The sequence below is a fragment of the Apis florea genome, unplaced genomic scaffold, assembly GCF_048593485.1.
Source record: "Apis florea isolate Af1SG1 unplaced genomic scaffold, ASM4859348v1 contig_3068_pilon, whole genome shotgun sequence".
Taxonomy (NCBI): Eukaryota; Metazoa; Arthropoda; class Insecta; order Hymenoptera; family Apidae; genus Apis; species Apis florea.
In genome coordinates this window covers 1,576,729-1,587,729 of record NW_028256700.1, presented here as the reverse complement: position 1 = coordinate 1,587,729, position 11,001 = coordinate 1,576,729, and the positions used below count along the sequence as shown (strand labels likewise).

The window sequence follows — 11,001 nt, the reverse complement described above, 5'->3', positions numbered from 1 at the left end:
CACCGAGCGACTTTTCCACCTTCTCGAAATTTTCATCGACGAGCGAGAGAGTCGGGTCGAGTGGTTAAATCTTTTCGAATCCTTCGCGAGATCGTTCGAATAAAAGGAATCGAAAAGGAATTGAAATCGTGCCGCTGGCGGGGGAAAAAATATAGACCATTGTCGACCATGAACAGACATCACATTGGGGAGGGGCGCGTATCGAACTAATTGGAAGTTAATTGCCGGTATAAATGTTGCATCGTTTACCATGATTACATCGTGCGCGAATGTTACACGTGCACGTATCGCGATATTATTGGTCGACGATGCGACGTTTAACGCGCGTCGGATCTTGTCAAGCGGGGCCGGGCATCGCTATTATTAGTTCTGTTACAAAGAGTTGCCAAACCGCGACGGTTTATCACCCGCGAGTTACCTCTCGATCCCCATCGACGCGCGATGGTATAGCGATTCGGTCGGCGACTGAATTTTGTTGATAAACGTTTCGACGGATTATTATTCGAGGATCGGACAGCAGCGAGCTCCGATCAAAACCACTTAGCGGCGTTCGATCGCGCCGATAACTCCGGGGCCGCCGAATTACGATACAAATATCAGATGTTCGAATAATTCTTTCGACCGAATTCGAATCATTTTGTCGCTCGTGGCGCCATCCGAAACAGCGTTCTTTCGTTTTTTAAGAAGAGTCGCGACGAGCGCTCTGCATCGAAGATCCAGAGAATTCTAACGTAACGATATCTGTAGGCTAATTGTACGTATACAAACGAGCTAGACATACCGTAAATAGTTTCAAAAATATTTCACCTTCCTTGTCTTGGAAGGACGATTATCCTGACGCGATTCGACGAATGAAGATAATCTTTACGACTTTGAATATTCGAATTATAGTTTTTCTATCGCTATGGGCGTGCGAATAAGTTCCTTTCCCTTTTCTTCGTAACGATCGTAACTTCTCACCGAATACGATCACTTTACGGTTTGTGCTGCCATCTGAAACAGCGTTCTTTCGTTTTTAAGAAAAGTCGCGAGGAGCGCTGTAAAAGTTTCCAGTCAACGATTTCAATATGGCGCGTGAGAAGCGTGTTTACTTTTTGCGTTCCGGAAATCTTACTGAAAAAAGTCGTAGCAAAGATTCAAAGCTTGAAATTTTAATTTGGAAAACAACGATCGTTCGCACGTTCGCATCGAGAAAGTTGGACGACCGTGAGTCGGAGGAATCGCTCGACGAAAATTTGACCCAGAGAAGAATTGGCGGAAACAATCGGGTAATCTTATACGTGGTTTATACGTAATAAAATCTTGAATTTGAAAAAAAGAGGGGAAAGAGACTCGTTTGCATACCTAATACAAACTGCGATGATCGATATATATTATATATAAGTTTAGAATTAATTAATATTAGTGGGTATATTAAAGAATCTGTTAAGTGACGAGTTGTGCCTGTACATATCATTGTGACGGTTGTAAATAAATTTAAACGTTTCTTGATAAATTTCTCGATTAACACGAAACATGATCGATCAATTATCGATTAGTTTAATCCGTAAAAAAGAGGATATTAAAAACGCACGATATACGTTACATCGAAACAATTATTTCTTACAAATTTGAAAATGAATTTTCTCCATCGTGGCGACCGAGACTCTCCTCTATTGAACGCAAACAGATACTAACATCGATCGAATTTCCCGATAATACATAATTAATAATCGGAGGGAAACCAACTCGAGAGGGAGGGAAAGACGCCGATCGAGGAACGAGAAGCTCGATCGCTTTCGAGTAAATGAAAACACCATTCCGTTTCATTTTTTTCCCAATTTAGCTTTAACATCCTCCGTTAATATCTAATAGCGAACGTGAACGCCGCGTTTACTGTAAACGGAGGGACGAGGGGGGGGGGGAGAGAGAGGTTATTGGAGGAGGTCGGTCGAGCCGCGATTGGCCGAATCTCGGCCGCTCGGCGAAGAGTCGGCAATTCGGTTCAGTTTATTAGCAGGCTATGCTCAATTATCGTCGGTATGACAATAATTTGGTCTCGTTCGGAGAGGGAAGGAGGGAGGGGCGCGCGCAAACCTGCCGAATCAGCCGGTGGAATTAACCGAATGAATTCGAATTGCGCGGCACGTCGATCGATCGCCAACGACCCCTCCCCTCCAACTCCCCTCCTCGAGTCCCTCGTATTATTCTAGATTCTCGATGCAACGTCGAAATTGAGCCACGTCCACGCGCGCGCCTCCTTCATTAGCGGAGGTAAGCCGAATTACCGACTGCGCGTTCCGTAGCGGGACCACGCGAGATTCCTCGTTATCCACCGAGATTACAAAACGGAAATTAATTAATCCTCCGCTTCCTCGACTCGTATACGAATCGAACAGAAACCATCGTATTTTTATGCTCGATTCCTCGCGACTTCTCTCGAACGGATTTCTCGAAATATTTCTGGCAACTTTCGGCGACGGGACGAGACGGTTTTAAACGGAAACTCCCGTTTCTGTCGAAAGTGGGAAAAGCGGGGAAAGTTTCGGAGAGAAATTGGCGAATCCATTTCTAGTCGAGGAAAGGCGAAAAATCGATTTCTTCGATTTTTATCTCGTTTATTTGCTACCCCCAATGCCGGCCAATCGCGTAAAGATTGAAACGAATTGAATCGGATGGATTTCTTTCGATAATGGCGTACAACGACACACCAAGTAAACGCTTGGCGTGTCTAAATTCAACGAAAAAATTGTTTCTTTACAACGCGCGCTTATGATATATGCAATTTTGACGAAACGAAATCTCTTCGAAATCGCTTGAACGTAATGTATCCAGGAAAAACCTCATATTTTATACAACTGAAAAAGTCATAATTCGACTCGAACAGCAAAGCCTGACTGAAATTCCTTTTTTCCCAGGATCGAATGAAGGGTTAAGAAGTAAAACTTTCTCCGCGAAACAAGAAGAACCTCCCTGTAATAATCTCGGGAATAAAGGAGAAACAAAGGCAAAATGGAAAATAAGTAGCTTCTTCCCCATCGAGCGAGAGGTAGTTTCGAAAGTAGGCGACGCCGGCTTCGATTCTTCGGAATAATATTCCGCCATAATCCTCGAAAGGATCGATCCATCCTCGATCGGCCTTGGAGAAGCCGATTTCATGATCAGAAATTCAGAGAAGGGGCGGCGATCAAGTTTCCTTCGGAATAACCGGGTGGCGTACATCTTTCGGACGACGAAACGTATAGAAACTTCATTTTCAACTTTTTCCACGTATCGCCAACCGCGTTCCTCGCGCCAACCGAGAACGGAAGCCGTTCCAAGTTCGGAGGGGGGAGGAATATTTATCGCGTTACTCGCCCCCACCATTTCGCGAGTCGAAGTTTGAAACGCGCGCATTTATCACGCGAAACTGCGACCTTAAAGCGCTGAATTAATATTTCTTAACGCAACACATCCTTCCAACTTTCTCGAGCGAACTCGAGCACGTAACACGTACCGAATATACGTACATACATACATACAACCAAAAAGCATTTCGAAACCGAGGTTTCGTCGAAATTTCCTCGAAATTTCACGCGTCATCGCCTCCAAGATTTTTCGTCTGACACGAGAAAATTTCAAATCTGCACAGCATTTTCCGCGTGTTTTCATACGTATATACTTGCGTAGAGGAGGGGAGGGAGGACTGGACGATGTTGACAGTGGGAAACAAATTGTCGCGGCGCGAAATGACAAATTAACGGCGCCGGCCCATTCATACGGACACTGATTAATTGCCATTTACTTGCAAATTTCGAGGGCGTTGCGCGCGTTTACACGAACCCCTCCCCCTCACCTGGCCGCGTCCAAAATTCGCTTCTGCGGCTGCCACGCCGCGGCTTGTTGTTTGTCATTCGTCGCGGACTGCATTAACGCCCCCCTCCTAATTTCGAACTTGGAAATCTTTTTTTCGAAGGAGAAAATGAAAGGCGCTCGACTACGTTCGATTCGAGCACAATTCGAGATTGTTCTCAAGAGTTTCTTCAGAATTACCACTTCCAAAGCTTGATCTCGCCTGCCAACTTTTTCGCGCGAGTGAAAGGTTAGAATAAATTCGATCGAAATTAGAATATTTTTATGATATATTTCGAGTATTTGTATCGATAAGTTTCACTACCCGTTCCCCGTTCACCCGCATTTTTCAACGAAATAATAATAATACAAATTGGGGACAAAAAAAAAAAAAAGATCATAATAATAATTTCGTCAGCTGTCGCGAATCGCACCGCGGTTCGACAACAACTCGCCCAACTAATTGCACACCTCGCTCTTTCGTTTGTGACGCGTCGTGTTAAACGCGATCTGCGCGCCACCACCGTTCGAGGCGTTTTTCCTTCGCAACAATCGCTTCGCACGTGCGCGCCATTTTAATTAAATACAATGTCTATATCGATACGAAACTACGTTAATTTAATTAAACGTGTGTGTTTATACTGGGATGCGTTTAAACGGGCGCGTTTGATATTTAATACAGCCGCCAGTTAATAAACCAACCTCGAGATTCCAACGTGAGAATTATCGTGGAATTTTTTTTCCCTTTTTTTTTTTTTCAAACGTTCTTGATCTCCTTGAATTATTAAATATAACGCTCGTAATTCCATTTCACACACGGATGCGTGTTTTCTCTCGAAATCTGAATCACAAGTTTTCGAGCAATTCCGAAAAAGAAAGGAGAAGAAAAAAAGTCTTGGATTCTTTCTTAATTGACGAGAGGGAGAGGGGCAGCCAGAAATATCAGGGACGCTAATGAGAGAGGGAGCTGGTCGTTTCGCGCCAACTCCGGATTCGTGGACAAAGCGCGCGAAAAAATATATACGAGATGCTGTAATTTCAAAAGGACGCCGCCATTGAAGTTTTAATGACCGTTCTTAATGACTCCAAAGCGACCCCCTTCCCCCTTCACCCTCGCTTTTCCAACTCGCCGAATTTTATTTTTCCACGAGCGGAAAATAACCGTTTAGAAAATTATTGCTCGATCGGATTCCTCTGCGTTTAACTTTAACAGTCTAAACTCGACGTTGTAATTCTTTTGAAATGATTTAAAATGTTGTGTTTATAAAATGCCATTATATTGAGGTACAATCTTCGTGAAAGCGAGGGGAAAAAAATCGTGTTTTCTGTGCGATGTTTCATACTTTGTTCGCGTAAAAACGTGTTAGTGTTGATTCGTTATTCGTGCTAAATAATATGAGAATAAAGATGCGAGTATCCGCCTCAAATACGACGATGAACTTGGAAGACGATCTTTATTTTCTAAACGAATCGATGCCTGGCTCGAGTCACCGGCTTTGAATTTGCTCGATTTTGATCTCGAGACGGTCAAATTCGATAAGTTTAATTAATAATTTTGAAATAATTTATAAATTTATAATGAAAGTAATGTGAATGAATTTTTTTAAATATAGATAAGTAAAATTTGATTTCGTGTCAGGGTTGATTAAAAATAATTTAAAAATTTAATTGTCTCGAAAATAGGAGAGCTAAATTTATATCATTGTTTTTGTAGAAATAAAATTATAAATTTAGAAATTAAATGTTAGACGAACTTATTGATATTCTAAAAGGCTGTTAAAGATTGAAAAAAAAAAGTACATTTTGCTCGAAGGTGGCTATAAATCCGATAATTTAATCATCTTCTCTTCTAAACAGAAAGGTAAAGTATAAAATTCTCGAGCGTTAAAAGCTAATAGGCCAGTGGTTGGAAATTTGAAAATGAAAACGCTTCTCGGCCGGCTAATTCTACCTTTTTCTTTTTTTCCCTTTAACTCGTATAAATAATCCACTAATTCGAAACCGGCTCTCGTCCCATTTAACGTTTCGATCAAACAATTTATCGCGCGAGCGTTCATCAACTTGGCAATTAATTTTACAAGGCTTTCAAAGGCATTTTCAAAGGCCAGCTTTGACAAGTGTCGGAAAACATTGGCGAAATTAGGTAAAATAATGTTTGGATAAACATTCACGGTTCATTTTCGTGTTAACCAGTGTTAACTTTGTCGATCGAGTCGATGGAATGAAATTAATATCGGCGACGAAAACGAGCAGGGATGTCGCCAATTTTACGCCTCTTTTTAACTCGAGATTATTTTATATGGAGAAGCAAGAAACGCAACGAGGAAACGAAAGAATTTATAGACGGTTTCGGATAAATTTAAACGATCCTTTTTCTGTCATCATACTTCTTTCCCTACACGAAGAGAAACGACGAATGACGAATTACAGTCCCTATTGGATAACGATTTATCCGGTAGACGCATGATAAATTTGCGCGACGATAACCTTTCGAGACAGGATTTTTCGAAATTTTATTTAATTTTAAACTTAATTTTTTAAGTTTAATAATTATACCAATTATTGTAACTATATATTAATCTTTAAATTTAATATTTTATATATAAACGTACGATAATTTATAACGATTTAATATAAAATATAAAAATTTAGTATTAGAAAAATTTTAATTTAATTCTTTTTTAAGATTTAATACTTTAAAAACTATTAGAAAAAATTATTAAAATTACATAAGCAGTTTTAAGTCCACCTGTCACCCCGCGTGGAAAGCAGGGATGATAATGAGAAAGATGGCGCGCGAGGAGGGATGAACTTTTCCGCTGGGTTGGATCAATGGGTATTAATTAACGGTTAACCGAATAGGTGCAGCAAGAGGTTCGTCTTCTTGGAAACGGGGGAATCCAAATAACGGTGTAATTCGATTATTCGGCCATCCAACGGAGAATTGGATAACCGCGGTGAGTTGTTGTTGTTGTTGTTTCGGTTGCGCACAAAGGAAGGATCGGGTGGAAAGCGGTTCACTTTCCTCTTGGAGACGCGCGTGCAATGTAATTGGTCCAAGGAGAGAAGTCGCCGTCCCATTTCCGCCCCAATGCATTAATTTTCCCTTCGTTTCTCGCTTTGATCTGAAAAGCGTTTCGTTCGTTCGCGCCGCCGAATCTTCCCAACGAGTTTCCTAATTTAATAACTATTTCCCCAGATCTAATAGTAATAATAATAATAATAATAATAATAATTCCGACCAATCCATCTCCTTCCACCAATCTTACTCGCCATTCGAGTAATTCGAGTCGTCGACGAGGAAACAATTGAACGAATAAAATTCAATTGTCAATGTTCGGTTTCTCGATCGATTTCCAGAGGAGAACGATTAATCCATCCCTTCGTTATCGCACACCAGATTCCTCGCCGTAATTTAACATTTAGGGACTTTCAAGCATCTCCTTTAAAACTCGGAGATGACACCGATTGAAATTGATCGAGTAGGGTTTTTCGACGAAAAGGGTGTTTCGAGAAACGACGATCAAAAGTTTTCGCGAGCGAATCCGATCCAACATTTGGAACTCGGGGTGAAAAAGAAATTGATCGAGTAGGTTTTTTCGACAAATGGAACGCGTCTTAATTATATACGCTTCTTCCATTGTTTCAACGATAAGAAGAAAGATAATGAAAAGTTTCTTTCCCTATTTTACGAATAATCGTGAATCCGATCGAATGGATTTGTTTCTCTAGCGTTAAACTTAACATTTACGAACTTTTGAGTCTTTATCATTCTGGGCAAAAAAAAGGTAATCAAAAGTTTTCCTTCCTCTATTTCACGAATCTAACGTTTACCGACTTTCAAGCCTTCAACACTCGAGATGGCGGCGATTAAAATCGAGTAGTTTTTCGACAAATGGAACTTCTTAATTATACGTTCCTCTTCTTCTTCTTCTTTTTCAACGATACGCGTATTCTGGACAAAAAAAGGATAGTCAAAAGTTCCTTATTTTACGAATAACCGTGAATCCAATCTAACATTTAGAGACTTTTTAGAGACTTCAACAAAACTCGAAATGAGTAGCTTTTCAAATGGAACATTTTCTAATTATACACTTCTTTCACTGTTTCAACGATAATCAAAAGATCTATTTTAGAGGTTTTTAAGCCTTCAAAACTCGAAACGAGTAGCTTTTCAAATGGAACATCTTCTAATTATACTCTTTCTTCACTGTTTCAACGATAAAGAAAAATAATCAAAAGATCTATTTTAGAGATTTTTAAGCCTTCAAAACTCAAAATGAGTAGCTTTTCAAACGGAACACCTCCTAATTATATACTTCTTCCACTGTTGATAAAGAAAAATAAACAAATCTATTTTAGAAATTCTTCAAGCCTTCAAAACTCGAAACGAGTAGCTTTTCAAATGGAACACCTTCTAATTATACACTTCTTTCACTGTTTCAACGATAATCAAAAGATCTATTTTAGAGATTTTTAAGCCTTCAAAACTCGAAACGAGTAGCTTTTCAAATGGAACATCTTCTAATTATACTCTTCCTTCACTGTTTCAACGATAAAGAAAGATAATCAACAGATCCTCTCTCTATTTTACGAATCTAACATTCAAGATGAAGACTTTTAAATCTTCAAAACTCGAAATGAGTAGCTTTTCAAACGGAACACCTTCTAATTACACTCTTCCTTCACTGTTTCAACGATAAAGAAAAATAATCAAAAGATCTATTTTAGAGATTTTTAAGCCTTCAAAACTCAAAATGAGTAGCTTTTCAAAAGGAACACCTTCTAATTATACTCTTCCTTCACTGTTTCAACGATAAAGAAAGATAATCAACAGATCCTCTCCCTATTTTACGAATCTAACATTCAAGATGAAGACTTTTAAATCTTCAAAACTCGAAATGAGTAGCTTTTCAAATGGAACACCTTCTAATTATACTCTTCCTTCACTGTTTCAACGATAATCAAAAGATCTATTTTAGAGATTTTTAAGTCTTCAAAACTCGAAATGAGTAGCTTTTCAAACGGAACACCTCCTAATTATAAACTTCTTCCACTGTTTCAACGATAAAGAAAGATAATCAACAGATCTATTTTAGAAATTCTTCAAGCCTTCAAAACTCAAAAGGAGTAGCTTTTCAAATGGAACACCTTCTAATTATACTACTTCCTTCCACTGTTTCAACGATAAAGAAAAATAATCAACAAATCTATTTTAGAAATTCTTCAAGCCTTCAAAACTCAAAACGAGTAGCTTTTCAAACGGAACACCTTCTAATTACACTCTTCCTTCACTGTTTCAACGATAAAGAAAAATAATCAAAAGATCTATTTTAGAAATTCTTCAAGCCTTCAAAACTCAAAATGAGTAGCTTTTCAAATGGAACACCTCCTAATTATATACTTCTTCCACTGTTTCAACGATAAAGAAAGATAATCAACAGATCTATTTTAGAAATTCTTCAAGCCTTCAAAACTCAAAATGAGTAGCTTTTCAAACGGAACACCTCCTAATTATATACTTCTTCCACTGTTGATAAAGAAAAATAATCAACAAATCTATTTTAGAAATTCTTCAAGCGTTCAAAACTCGAAATGAGTGGCTTTTCAATCTCCTAATTGTACTCTTCCTTTACTGTTTCAACGATAAAGAAAGATAATGAAAAGATCCTATTTCATCTAACATTTAGAGACTTTCATGCCTTCAAATTGCACGCTGTTACAACGATACGCGTGCAAAAAAGGACGATCAAAAGTTTCCCCCTCCTGCCCCCCTGCTACTATTTTACGAATAACCGAATGAATCCAATCGAATGAATTTGTTTCACGCATCGGCGTAACACGGATACGCATTTCATGGTCCGCATACCGTACAACGAATGCCCGCCGCTTTGTGATTTATGCTTTGTTCGGAGTAAACCGATGCGCGGCCGGCCAGGCTACCGCACAGGATTACGTAGCCTTCTTGATTATGATCATGCAGCTGGCCCCACGGCTATGTAACGAGCAACGAGTTGAATCGAAAGCCCGATTTGGTGGCCGATTTGGTTGGGAATTAAATTGCCCCGCGACTTTTCCGCAATCTCTCCCTCCCCCTCCCTCTCGATTTCGTCGATAATAATCGTCTTACACGTTCCTTCCTTTCTCGACTTTCGATCAATTTTTACCGCGCATCTTTCGTCGAATTTTGTAGAATCTAGAATTGGAATTAGCCGGGGCGGTGGAAGTGGCTCGGATGAAATCCCTGGATAAGTTCGTGCTGCCATTTGAAAATTTTATCAAGTTTCTCGCAATTTCCCCAGATTTCTTCCCTTTTTTCCCTCCCCCTCCACCCCCTTTACAATTTATTTTCTCGAATATTAAGGTTTCGCCCCGCAATTTTCCCTTATGGAAAATTATTACCGTTCTTTTATTCGATAGGCTTATATTCTCGATCGTTGAAGCGAGTATACTTTATTCTTTATCTCGCCCTTCCGTCGAGATATCGTGTCGTAAAGTAAGAGAATGTCTTACGGGGAGGGGGGAGATTATGGTCGAACCTCAATAAAAAGTATCGATTAAAAAGAATAATCGAGTCGAGTCGAGTCTCGAGAATTTTTCCCCAAGCTTCCGTGAAAAGCGACGCGTGATTTCATATGGACATAATTTTGACAGAGTGACCTATTCCCTTCTCTCTCCTCTCCTCACGTTCCCTCCTTCTTCTCACTCCTTTTCCACTTCTATGAAAAAGTTGGCACGCCGAGGTTTCACCCGAGTGTTCGACCATAATGAGATTTCAGGCGAACAATAGTGTCGCCATTTCCCTAATGCGATTCCCTACTTAAATATTTTAATAAAATTCCTTCTTCTTTTACCGAGCTCCTTACTTAACTTTACCCTCTCCTCACTTTGCATTCCCCATCTCCTTTCCCTTTCACCATTTCTTTCCCATTTGGATAAGCGAAGCTGAATTATCGAAACGACGATTCTTCTTCTTCTTTGTTTCTCTCATTCGTTTCTTTCGATGTCTTTGCACTTTGATAGGATACGGGATCAGTCATTATTTTATTGAAACTCATCGAGTTTCAATAATTTTTGGCAATCTTTTTGCTTAAAAGAACATTTTCTTTCGAAGCTTCGTCACATTTGATTTTAATTTAATGAAGGTTTTTTTCGAATTTATCTACTCGCAGAGAATAATTCAGAGATCGA

At 39.5% G+C, this 11,001-nt stretch overlaps 1 long non-coding RNA gene across 1 annotated transcript; it reads left to right on the top strand.

Annotated features, from left to right (window-relative positions):
• Positions 1-1,064: 1,064 nt before the first annotated feature.
• LOC147657622 (uncharacterized) lies at positions 1,065-5,552 on the top strand. Its single transcript, XR_015292094.1, has 2 exons — positions 1,065-1,268; positions 2,898-5,552. It is a non-coding gene; the product is annotated as an uncharacterized LOC147657622 (long non-coding RNA).
• The last annotated feature ends 5,449 nt before the right edge of the window (positions 5,553-11,001 follow it).